The following is a 19,217-nucleotide window of genomic DNA, read 5'->3' as shown; positions in this document are numbered from 1 at the left end:
ACAGTTACTGAATAATCCCACCATACAGTTACTGAATAATACCACCATACAGTTACTGAATAATACCACCATACAGTTACTGAATAATATCACCATACAGTTACTGAATAATCCCACCATACAGTTACTGAATAATACCACCAGTTACTGAATAATATCACCATACAGTTACTGAATAATACCACCATACAGTTACTGAATAATACCACCATACAGTTACTGAATAATATCACCATGCAGTTACTGAATAATACCACCATACAGTTACTGAATAATATCACCATACAGTTCAGTTACTGAATAATACCACCATACAGTTACTGAATAATACCACCATACAGTTCAAATACTGAATAATACCACCATACAGTTACTGAATAATACCACCATACAGTTACTGAATAATATCACCATACAGTTACTGAATAATACCACCATACAGTTACTGAATAATATCACCATACAGTTACTGAATAATATCACCATACAGTTACTGAATAATATCACCATACAGTTACTGAATAATATTGTTACGCCGAGCGCTCCGGGTCCCCGCTCCTCCCCGGAGCGCTCGCTTCACTCTCCCCGCGGCAGCGCTCCGGTCACGTCCTCTGACCCGGGGCGCTGCGATTCCGCTGCCAGCCGGGATGCGATTCGCGATGCGGGTAGCGCCCGCTCGCGATGCGCACCCCGGCTCCCCTACCTGACTCGCTCTCCGTCTGTTCTGTCCCGGCGCGCGCGGCCCCGCTCCCTAGGGCGCGCGCGCGCCGGGTCTCTGCGATTTAAAGGGCCACTGCGCCGCTGATTGGCGCAGTGGTCCCAATTAGTGTGTTCACCTGTGCACTTCCCTATATCACCTCACTTCCCCTGCACTCCCTTGCCGGATCTTGTTGCCTTAGTGCCAGTGAAAGCGTTCCTTGTGTGTTCCTTGCCTGTGTTTCCAGACCTTCTGCCGTTGCCCCTGACTACGATCCTTGCTGCCTGCCCCGACCTTCTGCTACGTCCGACCTTGCTTCTGTCTACTCCCTTGTACCGCGCCTATCTTCAGCAGCCAGAGAGGTGAGCCGTTGCTAGTGGATACGACCTGGTCACTACCGCCGCAGCAAGACCATCCCGCTTTGCGGCGGGCTCTGGTGAAAACCAGTAGTGGCTTAGAACCGGTCCACTAGCACGGTCCACGCCAATCCCTCTCTGGCACAGAGGATCCACTACCTGCCAGCCGGCATCGTGACAGTAGATCCGGCCATGGATCCCGCTGAAGTTCCTCTGCCAGTTGTCGCTGACCTCACCACGGTGGTCGCCCAGCAGTCACAACAGATAGCGCAACAAGGCCAACAGCTGTCTCAACTGACCGTTATGCTACAACAGTTACTACCACAGCTTCAGCAGTCATCTCCTCCGCCAGCTCCTGCACCTCCTCCGCAGCGAGTGGCCGCTCCTGGGATACGCTTATCCTTGCCGGATAAATTTGATGGGGACTCTAAGTTTTGCCGTGGCTTTCTTTCCCAATGTTCCCTGCATCTGGAGATGATGTCGGACCTGTTTCCCACTGAAAGGTCTAAGGTGGCTTTCGTAGTCAGCCTTCTGTCCGGAAAAGCCCTGTCATGGGCCACACCGCTCTGGGACCGCAATGACCCCGTCACTGCCTCTGTACACTCCTTCTTCTCGGAAATCCGAAGTGTCTTTGAGGAACCTGCCCGAGCCTCTTCTGCTGAGACTGCCCTGTTGAACCTGGTCCAGGGTAATTCTTCCGTTGGCGAGTATGCCGTACAATTCCGTACTCTTGCTTCTGAATTGTCCTGGAATAATGAGGCCCTCTGCGCGACCTTCAAAAAAGGCCTATCCAGCAACATTAAAGATGTTCTGGCCGCACGAGAAATTCCTGCTAATCTACATGAACTTATTCACCTAGCCACTCGCATTGACATGCGTTTTTCCGAAAGGCGTCAGGAACTCCGCCAAGATATGGACTCTGTTCGCACGAGGCGTTTCTTCTCCTCGGCTCCTCTCTCCTCTGGTCCCCTGCAATCTGTTCCTGTGCCTCCCGCCGTGGAGGCTATGCAGGTCGACCGGTCTCGCCTGACACCTCAAGAGAGGACACGACGCCGTATGGAGAACCTCTGCCTGTACTGTGCTAGTACCGAACACTTCCTGAGAGATTGTCCTATCCGTCCTCCTCGCCTGGAAAGACGTACGCTGACTCCGCACAATGGTGAGACAGTCCTTGATGTCTACTCTGCTTCTCCACGTCTTACTGTGCCTGTGCGGATGTCTGCCTCTGCCTTCTCCTTCTCTACAGTGGCCTTCTTGGACTCAGGATCTGCAGGAAATTTTATTTTGGCCTCTCTCGTCAACAGGTTCAACATCCCGGTGACCAGTCTCGCCAGACCCCTCTACATCAATTGTGTAAATAATGAAAGATTGGACTGTACCATACGTTTCCGCACGGAGCCCCTTCTTATGAGCATCGGATCTCATCATGAGAGGATTGAACTTTTGGTCCTCCCCAATTGCACCTCGGAAATTCTCCTTGGACTTCCCTGGCTTCAACTTCATTCCCCTACCCTGGATTGGTCCACTGGGGAGATCAAGAGTTGGGGGTCCTCTTGTTCCAAGAACTGTCTAAAACCGGTTCCCAGTAACCCTTGCCGTAACTCTGTGGTTCCTCCAGTAACCGGTCTCCCTAAGGCCTATATGGACTTCGCGGATGTTTTCTGCAAAAAACAAGCTGAGACTCTACCTCCTCACAGGCCTTATGATTGCCCTATCGACCTCCTCCCGGGCACTACTCCACCCCGGGGCAGAATTTATCCTCTCTCTGCCCCAGAGACTCTTGCCATGTCCGAATACGTCCAGGAGAATCTAAAAAAGGGCTTTATCCGTAAATCCTCCTCTCCTGCCGGAGCCGGATTTTTCTTTGTGTCCAAAAAAGATGGCTCCCTACGTCCTTGCATTGACTACCGCGGTCTTAATAAAATCACGGTTAAGAACCGCTACCCCTTACCCCTCATCTCTGAACTCTTTGATCGCCTCCAAGGTGCCCACATCTTCACTAAATTGGACTTAAGAGGCGCCTATAACCTCATCCGCATCAGAGAGGGGGACGAGTGGAAAACGGCATTTAACACCAGAGATGGACACTTTGAGTATCTGGTCATGCCCTTTGGACTGTGCAACGCCCCTGCCGTCTTCCAAGACTTTGTCAATGAAATTTTTCGTGATTTGTTATACTCCTGTGTTGTTGTATATCTGGACGATATCCTAATTTTTTCTGCCAATCTAGAAGAACACCGCCAGCATGTCCGTATGGTTCTTCAGAGACTTCGTGACAACCAACTCTATGCCAAAATTGAGAAATGTCTGTTTGAATGCCAATCTCTTCCTTTTCTAGGATATTTGGTCTCTGGCCAGGGACTACAGATGGATCCAGACAAACTCTCTGCCGTCTTAGATTGGCCACGCCCCTCCGGACTCCGTGCTATCCAACGCTTTTTGGGGTTCGCCAATTATTACAGGCAATTTATTCCACATTTTTCTACCATTGTGGCTCCTATCGTGGCTTTAACCAAAAAAAATGCTGATCCCAAGTCCTGGCCTCCTCAAGCAGAAGACGCCTTTAAACGACTCAAGTCTGCCTTTTCTTCGGCTCCCGTCCTCTCCAGACCTGACCCTTCCAAACCCTTCCTATTGGAGGTTGATGCCTCCTCAGTGGGAGCTGGAGCTGTTCTTCTACAAAAAAATTCTTCCGGGCATGCTGTCACTTGTGGTTTTTTCTCTAGGACCTTCTCTCCAGCGGAGAGGAACTACTCCATCGGGGATCGAGAGCTTCTAGCCATCAAATTAGCACTTGAGGAATGGAGGCATCTGCTGGAGGGATCAAGTTCTCCTGTTATTATCTACACCGACCACAAGAACCTCTCCTACCTCCAGTCTGCCCAACGGCTGAATCCTCGCCAGGCCCGGTGGTCTCTGTTCTTTGCCCGATTTAATTTTGAGATTCACTTTCGTCCTGCCGATAAGAACATTAGGGCCGATGCTCTCTCTCGTTCCTCGGATGCCTCAGAAGTTGAACTCTCTCCGCAACACATCATTCCACCTGACTGCCTGATCTCCACTTCTCCTGCCTCCATCAGGCAGACTCCTCCAGGAAAGACCTTTGTTTCTCCTCGCCAACGCCTCGGAATCCTCAAATGGGGTCACTCCTCCCATCTCGCAGGTCATGCGGGTATCAAGAAATCTGTGCAACTCATCTCCCGCTTCTATTGGTGGCCGACTCTGGAGACGGATGTTGTGGACTTTGTGCGAGCCTGCACTATCTGTGCCCGGGATAAGACTCCTCGCCAGAAGCCCGCTGGTTTTCTTCATCCTCTGCCTGTCCCCGAACAGCCTTGGTCTCTGATTGGTATGGATTTTATTACTGATTTACCCCCTTCCCGTGGCAACACTGTTATTTGGGTGGTCGTTGATCGATTCTCCAAAATGGCACATTTCATCCCTCTTCCTGGTCTTCCTTCTGCGCCTCAGTTGGCTAAACAATTTTTTGTACACATTTTTCGTCTTCACGGGTTGCCTACGCAGATTGTCTCGGATAGAGGCGTCCAATTCGTGTCTAAATTCTGGAGGGCTCTCTGTAAACAACTCAAGATTAAATTAAATTTTTCTTCTGCATATCATCCCCAGTCCAATGGACAAGTAGAAAGGATTAACCAGATCTTGGGTGATTATTTGCGACATTTTGTTTCCTCCCGCCAGGATGACTGGGCAGATCTCCTCCCATGGGCCGAATTCTCGTATAACTTCAGGGTCTCTGAGTCTTCCTCCAAATCCCCATTTTTCGTGGTGTACGGCCGTCACCCTCTTCCCCCCCTCCCTACTCCCTTGCCCTCTGGTCTGCCCGCTGTGGATGAAATTTCTCGTGACCTTTCCATCATATGGAGAGAGACCCAAAATTCTCTCTTACAGGCTTCATCACGCATGAAGAAGTTCGCGGATAAGAAAAGAAGAGCTCCCCCCGTTTTTTCCCCTGGAGACAAGGTATGGCTCTCCGCTAAATATGTCCGCTTCCGTGTCCCTAGCTACAAGTTGGGACCACGCTATCTTGGTCCTTTCAAAATTTTGTGTCAAATTAATCCTGTCTCTTATAAACTTCTTCTTCCTCCCTCTCTTCGTATCCCTAATGCCTTTCACGTCTCTCTTCTCAAACCACTCATCCTCAACCGTTTTTCTCCCAAATCTGTTCCTCCCACTCCTGTTTCTGGCTCCTCGGACATCTTCTCGGTCAAAGAAATTTTAGCTGCCAAAAAGGTCAGAGGAAAAAATTTTTTTTTTAGTGGACTGGGAGGGTTGTGGTCCTGAAGAGAGATCCTGGGAACCTGAGGACAACATCCTAGACAAAAGTCTGCTCCTCAGGTTCTCAGGCTCCAAGAAGAGGGGGAGACCCAAGGGGGTGGGTACTGTTACGCCGAGCGCTCCGGGTCCCCGCTCCTCCCCGGAGCGCTCGCTTCACTCTCCCCGCGGCAGCGCTCCGGTCACGTCCTCTGACCCGGGGCGCTGCGATTCCGCTGCCAGCCGGGATGCGATTCGCGATGCGGGTAGCGCCCGCTCGCGATGCGCACCCCGGCTCCCCTACCTGACTCGCTCTCCGTCTGTTCTGTCCCGGCGCGCGCGGCCCCGCTCCCTAGGGCGCGCGCGCGCCGGGTCTCTGCGATTTAAAGGGCCACTGCGCCGCTGATTGGCGCAGTGGTCCCAATTAGTGTGTTCACCTGTGCACTTCCCTATATCACCTCACTTCCCCTGCACTCCCTTGCCGGATCTTGTTGCCTTAGTGCCAGTGAAAGCGTTCCTTGTGTGTTCCTTGCCTGTGTTTCCAGACCTTCTGCCGTTGCCCCTGACTACGATCCTTGCTGCCTGCCCCGACCTTCTGCTACGTCCGACCTTGCTTCTGTCTACTCCCTTGTACCGCGCCTATCTTCAGCAGCCAGAGAGGTGAGCCGTTGCTAGTGGATACGACCTGGTCACTACCGCCGCAGCAAGACCATCCCGCTTTGCGGCGGGCTCTGGTGAAAACCAGTAGTGGCTTAGAACCGGTCCACTAGCACGGTCCACGCCAATCCCTCTCTGGCACAGAGGATCCACTACCTGCCAGCCGGCATCGTGACAAATATCACCATACAGTTACTGAATAATACCACCATACAGTTACTGAATACCACCATACAGTTACTGAATAATATCACCGTACAGTTACTGAATAATATCACCATACAGTTACTGAATAATCCCTCCATACAGTTACTGAATAATACCACCATACAGTTACTGAATAATACCACCATACAGTTACTGAATAATATCACCATACAGTTACTGAATAATACCACCATACAGTTCAGTTACTGAATAATACCACCATACAGTTACTGAATAATATCACCATACAGTTACTGAATAATATCACCATACAGTTACTGAATAATATCACCATACAGTTACTGAATAATATCACCATACAGTTACTGAATAATATCACCATACAGTTACTGAATAATATCACCATACAGTTACTGAATAATACCACCATACAGTTACTGAATAATACCACCATACAGTTACTGAATAATATCACCATACAGTTCCTGAATAATACCACCATACAGTTACTGAATAATACCACCATATAGTTACTGAATAATACCCCCATACAGTTACTGAATAATGCCACCATACAGTTACTGAATAATACCACCATATAGTTACTGAATAATATCACCATACAGTTACTGAATAATATCACCATACAGTTACTGAATAATATCACCATACAGTTACTGAATAATATCACCATACAGTTACTGAATAATACCACCATACAGTTACTGAATACCACCATACAGTTACTGAATAATATCACCGTACAGTTACTGAATAATATCACCATACAGTTACTGAATAATCCCTCCATACAGTTACTGAATAATACCACCATACAGTTACTGAATAATACCACCATACAGTTACTGAATAATATCACCATACAGTTACTGAATAATACCACCATACAGTTCAGTTACTGAATAATACCACCATACAGTTACTGAATAATACCACCATACAGTTACTGAATAATACCACCATACAGTTCAGTTACCACCATACAGTTACTGAATAATACCACCATACAGTTACTGAATAATACTACCGTACAGTTACTGAATAATACCACCATACAGTTACTGAATAATACCTCAACATTATGATCACATATTCCCTCCTCATATTAATAGTGCCCCCTTACTGCCACTATGTATTTGTATTGTCCCCATAGCAGTTTTCAACAGTAAGTGCCCCTCTTACTGGCTCTAAATGTATATACTGCATGTACACAGTAATAGTGCCCCTCACTGCCCCTACACATTAATGGTGCCCCTCACTGCCCCTACACATTAATAGTTCCCTGTCTTACTGGCTCTAAACGTATATTCTGCATTTACACATTAATAGTGGCCATTACTGCCTCTACAGATTAATAGTGCCCCTTACTGACCCTGCACAGTAATAGTGCCCCTTATTGCCCCCACACATTAATAGTGCCCCTCTTACTGGCTCTAAATGTATATACTGCATGTACACATTAATAGTACCCCTTACAGCCCCTACACATTAATAATGCCCCTCTTACTGGCTCTAAGCTTATATACTGCATTTACACATTAATAGTGCCCATTACTGCCTCTACAGATTAATAGTGCCCCCTTACTACCCCTGCACAGTAATAGTGCCCCTTACTGCCCCTGCACAGTAATAGTGCCCCTTACTGCCCCTGCACAGTAATAGTGCCCCTTACTGCCCCTGCACAGTAATAGTGCCCCTTACTGCCCCTGCACAGTAATAGTGCCCCTTACTGCCCGTGCACAGTAATAGTGCCCCTTACTGCCCCTGCACAGTAATAGTGCCCCTTACTGCCCCTGCACAGTAATAGTGCCCCTTACTGCCCCTGCACAGTAATAGTGCCTCTTGGTGCCTCCACTAGTAAAAATGCCACTGAAAAAAAAGAAAATGAATACTTACCTCCCCTGTTTGCAGGATGATGGGGCAGCTCAGGTTTCGGCCTGATTCTCCTGTCATTCGGTACAGGTGGGCACCAAGGTGGGTGACATCACTGTATGCCCCTCCTCATGTCTTGTAGGCAGCTGTGTCTGTATCCTCAGGATATAGATACAATTGATACCACCTTAGGGCCCCTCCCAGACGCCCCTGACACATATCAGTCTGTGATGCTACTTGTGGTATAGACACGTGTCATGTGACATCGCTGCGGCGCTCCTCCGATGCCCAAATCCCTGATCTTATCCTCTAATTACATTGCTGTGATTATTATATGGCGGTGACGATGTGTCGGGGGAGGGGCGTGGTTTATCTCCCGACATCGCAGTCTCGGCTTTTTGTTTTCCCGCTTGTCTTTCATTCTTCTTATCAGGACGCGGATCTGTTCCCAGCGGCTACAAATTACACGAAGGAAACAAAACAAAACATTCTTTTAGTCACCGCTATCTCTGGTCCTGTCGCCCGTGAAGGCTTCGGAGATGGAAAACGTGTGATATTCGGCGCGGCTCCTCGGTGCATCCATTGTTAATTGGCCTTTGCGTCTTTGTGATGTGTAACGAACCGCTGCGCCACCGCCATCGCCACCGCCGCCAGCAACAATCACCCTGCTCTTTAACTGAGCTAGCATTATTTTTAATGGCTTGTCTTAAAACTCTGACTTTTATTAGATAAAACAAATGCCCTTGTAAAAGAGCCCATTACGCTCGCCATTTAGTAGATTCAATTGTGGGGTTTGCTGTATTTTTTTTTTTATCTTTGTAATCAATTTTTTTTTCAAGTGGCTTCACGCAAGGCGAGCGGCGACAATGACAACGGAACAATTACACCGCAAAATGTTAACTACTGTATGTCCTCAAAGATCATGAAGTCTGCACCCAAAGGGGTTCTCCGCCCGTAGACATCTTATCCCCTATCCAAAGGGACCTCCTGCAATCTCGGCGAAATTCGCTCCGTGCCAGATGACTGGCCATGTGGGGGGTGGGAAGGGGGGGAGGCTCGTGACATCACGACCACGCCCCCTCAATGCAAGTTTATGGGAGGGGGTGTGACGGCCTCCCATAGACTTCCATCGAGGGGGCGTGGTCGTGACGTCACGAGCCGCCGGCGCTCCAGCACTGCACCTGACGCTCTAAACGGATGCGGGGTGAAACAGAGAGATTGCGAGGGTCTCCAGCGGCGGGACCCCCGCGATCAAACATCTTATCCTCTATCCTTTGGATAGCCGATAAGCAGGGCTGATTTTAGGCTTAGCGTGGCCCTGGGCAAAATTAGAAGTGGGGCCCCAAAAGTTGAAATAGGGCACTAACCAGATATGCACATTTTTGGTCACTTCAAATACCACAAAAAAAGTATAAAAGCAATTAAAAAGTCAGATCAAAACAAAAATGGTACCAATAAAAACTACAAATCACAGTGCAAAAAATGACCCTCATACATCCCCATATACAGAAAGATAAAAGAGTTATGGGGATCAGAAGAGGACGATCTTAAAGGAAATCTATCAGCAGTATCACCCGCACTAAAGCTGTCACACAGGCTTGTAGTGCGGGTGATGCTGATCATAACGATACTCACGGCGTCCAGATTCACCCGGACGTTTTGCCGCAATTCACCTTTTGCTTTTTATGCAAATGAGGTCCTTGGGGCATGGGTGGAGCTCCGGATTGAGCTAGAGGCACGCTGACGTCATCTTCACCGGGCGAGCACTCTGCTCATCAATATTCATAACCCCTCCCTGCTCTTATGCCCCGTGTTAGTGTATGGCGCATGCACCGCTTCCCTCCCTGCTCTTACGACCTGTGTTAGTGTATGGCGCATGCACCGCTTCCCTCCCTGCTCTTACGACCTGTGTTAGTGTATGGCGCATGCACCGCTTCCCTCCCTGCTCTTACGACCTGTGTTAGTGTATGGCGCATGCTCTTCTTCCCTCCCTGCTCTTACAACCTGTGTTAGTGTATGGCGCATGCGCTGCTTCCCTCCCTGCTCTTACGACCTGTGTTAGTGTATGGCGCATGCACCGCTTCCCTCCCTGCTCGCACGACCTGTGTTAGTGTGTGGCGCATGCACCGCTTCCCTCCCTGCTCGTACGACCTGTGTTAGTGTATGGCGCATGCACCGCTTCCTTCCCTGCTCTTACGACCTGTGTTAGTGTATGGCGCATGCACCGCTTCCCTCCCTGCTCGTACGACCCGTGTTAGTGTATGGCGCATGCTCTGCTTCCCTCCCTGCTCTTACGACCTGTGTTAGTGTATGGCGCATGCACCGCTTCCCTCTCTGCTCTTACGACCTGTGTTAGTGTATGGCGCATGCTCTTCTTCCCTCCCTGCTCTTACGACCTGTGTTAGTGTATGGCGCATGCACCGCTTCCCTCCCTGCTCTTACGACCTGTGTTAGTGTATGGCGCATGCTCTTCTTCCCTCCCTGCTCTTACGACCTGTGTTAGTGTATGGCGCATGCACCGCTTCCCTCCCTGCTCGTACGACCTGTGTTAGTGTATGGCGCATGCACCGCTTCCCTCCCTGCTCTTACGACCTGTGTTAGTGTATGTCGCATGCACCGCTTCCCTCCCTGCTCGTACCACCCGTGTTAGTGTATGGCGCATGCTCTGCTTCCCTCCCTGCTCTTACAACCTGTGTTAGTGTATAGTGCATGCGCTGCTTCCCTACCTGCTCTTGCGCCCCGTGTTAGTGTACGGCGCATGCGCCGGTTCCCTCCCTGCTCTTGCGCCCCGTGTTAGTGTACGGTGCATGCGCCGTACACTAACATGGGGCGCAAGAGCAGGGAGGCAGGTTATGAATATTGATGAGCCGAGCGGAGCGCCCGCCCGGTGAAGATGACATCAGCATGCCCCTAGCTCGGTTCGGAGCTCCGCCCATGCCCCAAGGCCCTCATTTGCATAAATAGAAAAAGGCGAATTGCGGCGGAACGGCTTGGCGAATCTGGACGCTGTGAGTATCGTTATGATCAGCATAACCTGCACTACAAGCCTGTGCGACAGCTTTAGTGCGGATGATACTGCTGACAGATTTCCTTTAAGCATACTCATTTTTGTACAAAACTAAAGTAGTAAAAAAAAAAATCTATATAAATTGGGTATTGTTGTAACCGTATGGACCTACAAAATAGAGATAGTGTGTCATTTTTACTGAAAGGTGCGTAGAAATGGTTGCTCCCAACTTTTACACAATGGCGTTGTAATATTGAGGTTCTGAACCAGGGCGTGGTATGACACGGCATGTCTGCTACCCATCACCACGACAAGCAGCCACTGCTCCACCCCCACCATCGCGCCTGATCCTAAGGTGGTGAGGGGGAGGGGGGGGGGGTGTGATGGAGCTCCATGCACCCCAGACAAATTTGCATCTGCTCCTCCCCTCAGGTCTCCGGACATTTCCAAACTGGCTCTTCAATACACATTTTTTGCCTCCGCCTCCCCGTTCTGTATTATTGACTACTGCGCGTGTGCTGCTGCGGCCTCTGATCCTCCCACCGGCCTGACTCCCATCATCCTGACAGTTTTCTCACTCCCATCATCCTCACTTTAAGGCCCCTCACTCACTGCCGTTGCTACCCATCGAGAATGGCCATTAAAATCTCTCTTTTTTTTTTTTTGATGACTTTAACGGTCGTTCTTGTGACGGGGAGCAACAGGCAACAACGGGTCCCATCGGCTCCCGTTTACTATTATGGGGGCTGCCGGGCGCCGTTATTTTTTCGACCGGATTAGAAAACCGGAGAAAGAGACAGGACAAGCAGTAATTTTTCTCCCGCTATTTCCCCGGGCTCCCCCAGCGGCCGTCACACTCCCATCATCCTCCCACTGTCCCCAAACACACAGAGACGTATACACATTTATATCCCAGAGTATATACCTTTATAGAGTATAATCATGTGGATGTAATAATAATGTAATATTTATACATCTCTATATGGATATATATATGTACACACATATATATATATATATATATATATTTATATATATATATATGCACATATATATATCATTGTTTTCCAAACATTGTATTGAAAGCTTTTGTAAAACTACAACTCCCCGCATGCCCAGGCTTTTGCTGTCTGGCCATGCTGGGAGTTGTAGTTTTGCAACAACTAGAGACACTCTCTAAAACACTTGAATGTAAACACTAATGTGCGGATCTCTCTCTCTATATATATATATTTATAATTATCTATCAGTGTTTTCTAAACTGTGTGACTCCAGCTGCTGCAAAACTGTCAGGGCATGCTGGGAGCTGTAGTTTTACAAAAAGCTTGCACATTGTTTTATAAACACTGAGATGTATATCAGTGCAAAATTACAAATCCCAGCATGCCCGTACAGGATATGGATTTCTGGGCATGCTGGGAGTTGTATTCTTTAAACAGAAGGCAACACACTGTTTGGAAAATACATGAAGAAAAAATATATACAGTATGCATATATTTTTTTTCTGTGTTTTAAACACTGTTGTGTAAACACTGATACATGCTGTACACGCACAACACACTATACACAAGCGCATGTAAGAGAAATAGTTCACATCACTAATTTCCACACACTAGATATAAATATACTTTTACTGAGAGCTTGCTGGGGGCAGAGAATACTTCAGCAGCTAGGTGTTGATGGCCGGACTCTGTGCTTCCTGGAGCCTGCAGGCTATCTCACCCATCGGCTGACAGGCAGATACACTGTGCGAATCTACCACCAGCAGCCGGAAGGGGAGGGGGAGGGGGGGTGGTTGTTAAAGGAACCTGGCCTCTCCCTGCCAGCACTACATGAATGGCCTCTGCTGAGAGTATTTAAGAAGCAGCGAGGATCACTTTTAAATAGTGCTGGCTGCACTCCCACACATTCCCCAAGCCGTAAACACTGTAGCAGGTGCAGGGGGCCCCTGAAGGATGGGGGCCCTGGGCAATTGCCCGGTTTGCCTACCCTTAACGCCGACCCTGGGGATAAAGATGTCCAGGTACCTTTAAAGAAAACGTGTGTCCTGACTGAGGAGTCTGTGCTAAAAAGTGACCACAAATATCCCAGGAGCTCCCAATGGGCCAATCAGGAGGCCGCAGCCCCCAAACGCCAAGGAGCTTCCAGTAAGTTAAGGGCGAAGGCTGAAGGATTAGGGCTCCGAAGGAAAGATGTTCTCCATTTCCTTCCCAATCATGTAGGACAAGGCTTCTGTAACATCACAAGTGAACAAATACAACTATATGTAATAGAAATACAGCAGCGCTAAATCTGAAGAATTGTGTATATCTGCTGCTGCCTGGTATGAGAAGGTAGAATCCTGTTAACACCTATATGAAGCTACTGTAAATCAATAATATTAACAATAATAATAATAACAATAATAAAAATAATAATCATAAACACCAGGGCATAAGCATAATACATAAAAGAATTAATAAGTGTGGAGCACTGTGCCATTTGGTACTGCTGAAGAGGTATGTTGTGCTGTACTATGGCATTTGGTACTGCTGGAGAGGTAATGTTGTGTTGCACTGTGGTATGTGGTGCTGCTGGGGAATTATTTTGTGTTTCAATGTGCTATCTGGATCTGGCACTTCTGGGTAGTTATTTAGTACTGCATTTTGGCATTTGGTGCTGCTGGAGAGTTATATTGATCTGTCCTGAGGCATTTGGTACCGCTGGAGAGGTATGTTGCGCTGCACTGTGGAATTTGGTACTTCTGAAGAGATATGTTGTGCTGCCCTGAGGCATTTGGTACTGCTGGAGAGGTACAGTATGTAGTGCGGTACTGTGGCATTTGATACTGCTGGAGTGGTATTTTGTACTGTCTTGTGGTATTTGGTACTGTTAGGCTGTAATATGTGCACAAAGTATGTATTAGCATTCTAAAAATAATAATAATAATTATTATTATTATTATACTGAACAATGGCGCATAAGGATACTACACAAAATGCATGCCCAGATAAGAACCCATACGCAATACTACATGTGACTACATGTGACATGTGACTGATTCCGCCAAAAGTGACTTCTCTTTCCGGATGACAAGCCCCAGCATATCACAGGCAATATCCCCAGGCAGAACTAGAGATTATTGCATCCTTGCACCCAAAGAACCAGGCAACACCAGTCTTCAGGTATAAAATCAGAACTCTTTATTGTGGGACAAGTGTCTTCTTTTATAGGAAGGACATCACAGGGGGAAGGGTCAGTAAAGACAATACAGGTGACAGTGAGTCTGAGAGATAATCCAATAAAGGTGATTAGCTCTCCCTATACAGTGCCTTGAGTGCAAAAGGTGGAGGTGTGCAGAAGTTGCACTGTGTGCAAAAAGGATAAGCATGTGTAGAATTAGTGCCTTGTACAAAAGGTGAACCGTGTGCAAAAAGTGAACCATGTGCAAAAGGTGTATTGTGTAAAGGAGGTGGGCAGTGGGCAAAAGGTCGACAGTGTGCAAAAGGTAGACCATGTTCAAAAAGGTGTATTGTGCACAGAAAGTGGACCGTGTGCAGAAAGTGTATGAAAACAGTAACTAAAAGTATTTTAAATCTGAGCTTTATGTCACTGGACAACATCAACTGAGGGGTACAAATAGTGATGTCCTAAAGTCCATCCAAGTAGGTAGGGTGACTCTAGGATCCGTCACACTACATAAATAAAAGAAAATACAATATTGCCTAGAGTAATATAAATATTGTGTGACCACCAATCGCAAAAGTGCAAATAGTGAATGGACAATGGTACCAGTCTATGGCCTCTGTGTATACAGCGACGTTCGCTGGTGTGTTAATGGCCGTTCCCCTGCCCGATAATGCATGCTCTAAATCAGTGAGCACATATTTTTGTTTCCCAATCAGAGTGCCACCAGCTGTTGCAACACTACAACACCCAGCATGCCTAGACAGCCAAAGGCACATTCGTTGGGAAATACTGGACCATACCAATAGGTCACCTTGTCTTTATATGCTGATCTCATGTGTATAAAGGTGTCACAGGCAAACAACTACCACACGCATTACAAAACTCCATACAAAATAAAATACTACTACATAATGCACAAAATACCCCCTAAGCAACACCAAATGTAACAGGGAAGCACAAACTAATTTCATAGCAGCACCAAATACCACAGTGCAGCACAACATTCCTCTCCAGCAGTACCAAATGCCACAGTGCAGCATAACATACCTCTCCATGTCACAGGATAGCACAATATACTTCTCCAGCAGCACCAAATGTCACAATGCAGCACACCATACCTCTCTGGCAGCACCAAATTCCACAGTGCAGCACAAAATAACTACCCAGAAGTACCAGATAGCACATTGCTTCCCCAGAAGCACCAAATACCACAGTGCAACACAACATACCTCTCCAGCAATCACAAATGTCACAGTGCAGCACAAACTACCTACTCAAAAGCTCCAAATACCACAGTGAAACAGAAAATAGTTTCTCAGCAGCACCAAATATTACAAAGCAGCACAATATACCTCTCCAGCAGCACCAAATGCCACAGTGCAAAACAATATACCTCTCCAGGAGTGCTAAATACCACAATGAGGCACAAAATACATCTCTAACAGCACCAAATAGCCCACGGCTGCATATAATTCCTCCCAACAAGTGCCGAAAGACACAGTGCAACACAAAATACCTCTCCATCAGCACCAAATACCACAGTGCAGCAAAACAGACAACCCAAGAATGTCAGATACTTCAGTGCAGCATAAGAATACTCCCAGCAGTGCCAAATACCACAATGTTGCAATCCAGAAGTAACTATCACAATGTCAATCCCTTACATACAATTAAATGCCTTCTATTTGGTGCTGCCGGGGAGGTATCTTGTGCGGCACGCACAAGATACCTCCCCGGCAGCACCAAATAGAAGGCATTTAATTGTATGTAAGGGATTGACATTGTTTTCCCCACCAGAGATGAGTTTGTAATGTAGATCTCTACCTATTATCTGCTCAAGAGCAAGGGGTTAAAATTTGTTCATGCCCTCTGCTGTAATTCACTCTCAGAAGGGCCAAGAAGGCTCCGATTTGAAGACTCAGTAATTATTCTTCATCTGCTCCGAACGGAGAGGAATGGGCCGCTCCAGTCTCCTTCATCTTCCGTAGTGTCTGGTTGGTTCAGGAGGCCAAATATTATCAATCGCAGACTTTTCTTAGTTTGACCTTATTCTCATTCCAGAATAATCCTTACTGGGATCTGCTCTCCGTAACCACTGAGACGGTATGTGACTAGAGGAGATCCGACCCCATGGTCACTAGGGTAATAGGGACCCCTCACTGGAGATGATTCACGCCCCTTCTTTGGCCACTAACACACCATTATACTGCAGCCAACATCCTAAATTCATGTTAAAAAAGAAGATTAGACCAGGGGCATCTGTTCATCCACATTGAGGGTCCCTCATGGATGACGCAACATGGGCGATGCCATAATATTAGCTTTACATGGATGACTCTACATGGACTATTAACCCCACATTGATGACACAATAGTGATGAGTCCACATGGACAACCACATGAATTACTCCATAATGATGACCCCACATGAATTACTCCATAATGATGACCCCACATGAATTACTCCATATTGATGACCCCACATGAATTACTCCATAATGATGACCCCACATGAATTACTCCATATTGATGACCCCACATGAATTACTCCATAATGATGACCCCACATGAATTACTCCATATTGATGACCCCACATGAATTACTCCATAATGATGACCCCATATGAATTACTCCATAATGATGACCCCACATGAATTACTCCATAATGATGACCCCACATGAATTACTCCATAATGATGACCCCACATGAATTACTCCATATTGATGACCCCACATGAATTACTCCATAATGATGACCCCACATGAATTACTCCATATTGATGACCCCACATGAATTACTCCATATTGATGACGCCATATGAATTACTCCATATTGATGACCCCACATGAATTACTCCATATTGATGACCCCACATGAATTACTCCATAAAGATGACCCCACATGAATTACTCCATATTGATGACCCCACTTGAATTATTCCATAATGATGACCCCATATGAATTACTCCATAATGATGACCCCACATTAATTACTCCATAATGATGACCCCACATGAATTACTCCATATTGATGACGCCATATGAATTACTCCATATTGATGACCCCACATGAATTACTCCATATTGATGACCCCACATGAATTACTCCATAAAGATGACCCCACATGAATTACTCCATATTGATGACCCCACATGAATTATTCCATAATGATGACCCCATATGAATTACTCCATATTGATGACCCCATATGAATTACTCCATAATGATGACCCCACATGAATTACTCCATATTGATGACCCCACATGAATTACTCCATAATGATGACCCCATATGAATTACTCCATAATGATGACCCCATATGAATTACTCCATAATGATGACCCCATATGAATTACTCCATATTGATGACCCCACATGAATTACTCCATATTCATGACCCCATATGAATTACTCCATATTGATGACCCCACATGAATTACTCCATATTGATGACCCCATATGAATTACTCCATATTGATGACGCCATATGAATTACTCCATATTGATGACCCCACATGAATTACTCCATAATGATGACCCCATATGAATTACTCCATAATGATGACCCCACATGAATTACTCCATATTGATGACCCCACATGAATTACTCCATAATGATGACCCCATATGAATTACTCCATAATGATGACCCCACATGAATTACTCCATAATGATGACCCCACATGAATTACTCCATAATGATGACCCCACATGAATTACTCCATAATGATGACCCCATATGAATTACTCCATAATTATGACCCCACATGAATTACTCCATAATGATGACCCCACATGAATTACTCCATAATGATGACCCCATATGAATTACTCCATAATGATGACCCCACATGAATTACTCCATAATGATGACCCCACATGAATTACTCCATATTGATGACCCCACATGAATTACTCCATAATGATGACCCCACATGAATTACTCCATATTGATGACCCCACATGAATTACTCCATATTGATGACCACACATGAATTACTCCATAATGATGACCCCACATTAAGTACTGCATATTGATGACCCCACATGAATTACTCCATATTGATGACCCCACATGAATTACTCCATAATGATGACCCCATATGAATTACTCCATAATGATGACCCCACATGAATTACTCCATATTGATGACCACACATGAATTACTCCATAATGATGACCCCACATTAAGTACTGCATATTGATGACCCCACATGAATTCCATATTGATGACTCCATATAGACGATTTCCTTTTGATGACCCCACATGGATGACTACACAAACGCCTCCATATTGACCCTACATGGAGTCTTTTGGTCAGCATTGGTCACTGCACATGTGGACTTTAGCGTCAGACCCTCCAGTATTGGAGCAGTGCTCATTTCCCGGTTCTGTTGACTCTGGACATGACACAACATGGCTGCCGGGAGACATCAAAGTTTGTGTGAGCAGCGGCTGCGCCGATCTCATGAATCACAACATTCTGTTTGTTTATTGTTATTTCTTCCAAACTGTTCTCCAGCGCGGGGAATCATGGAGACGTTTCTCTGGCATCGACTCTCTAAAATCTGGAGACTTTTACAACTTGCCAAATCATTTTGCTCATTTCTGTATAGAACAGATCCTGGAAATGGGAGGAAAATGATGAAGTGACCTATTTACCACATGAAGTTATATATATATGAAGATATAAAGATGCACAGGAGCGCTTCCTTGTGCAGAATCCTCAATAATGATGATAATCACTGTCGTGAGTATGAAACGCACTCACCTGGTGTGGTTGTGCATATTCCAGGCACAACAATTACAAACGTATAGGCGGGATAGGCAGAGTTCAGCTGCTGCGGCTTTCCATGCTGGATGAATCGGCGTGCATCAGATCTGAGGAACAAAGGGCGGAAGGTGGAAGCTGGAGTTCCCGCTGCTGAAGTACGGTGCTGGAATAGTCAGGGTAAGTAAATAACTTGTTTATTGTACACACGCAACGCGTTTC

This window comes from Hyla sarda, chromosome 11 (assembly GCF_029499605.1).
Source record: "Hyla sarda isolate aHylSar1 chromosome 11, aHylSar1.hap1, whole genome shotgun sequence".
Taxonomy (NCBI): Eukaryota; Metazoa; Chordata; class Amphibia; order Anura; family Hylidae; genus Hyla; species Hyla sarda.
The sequence above is the reverse complement of the archived record's forward strand: the minus strand, read 5'-3'. Positions refer to the sequence as shown.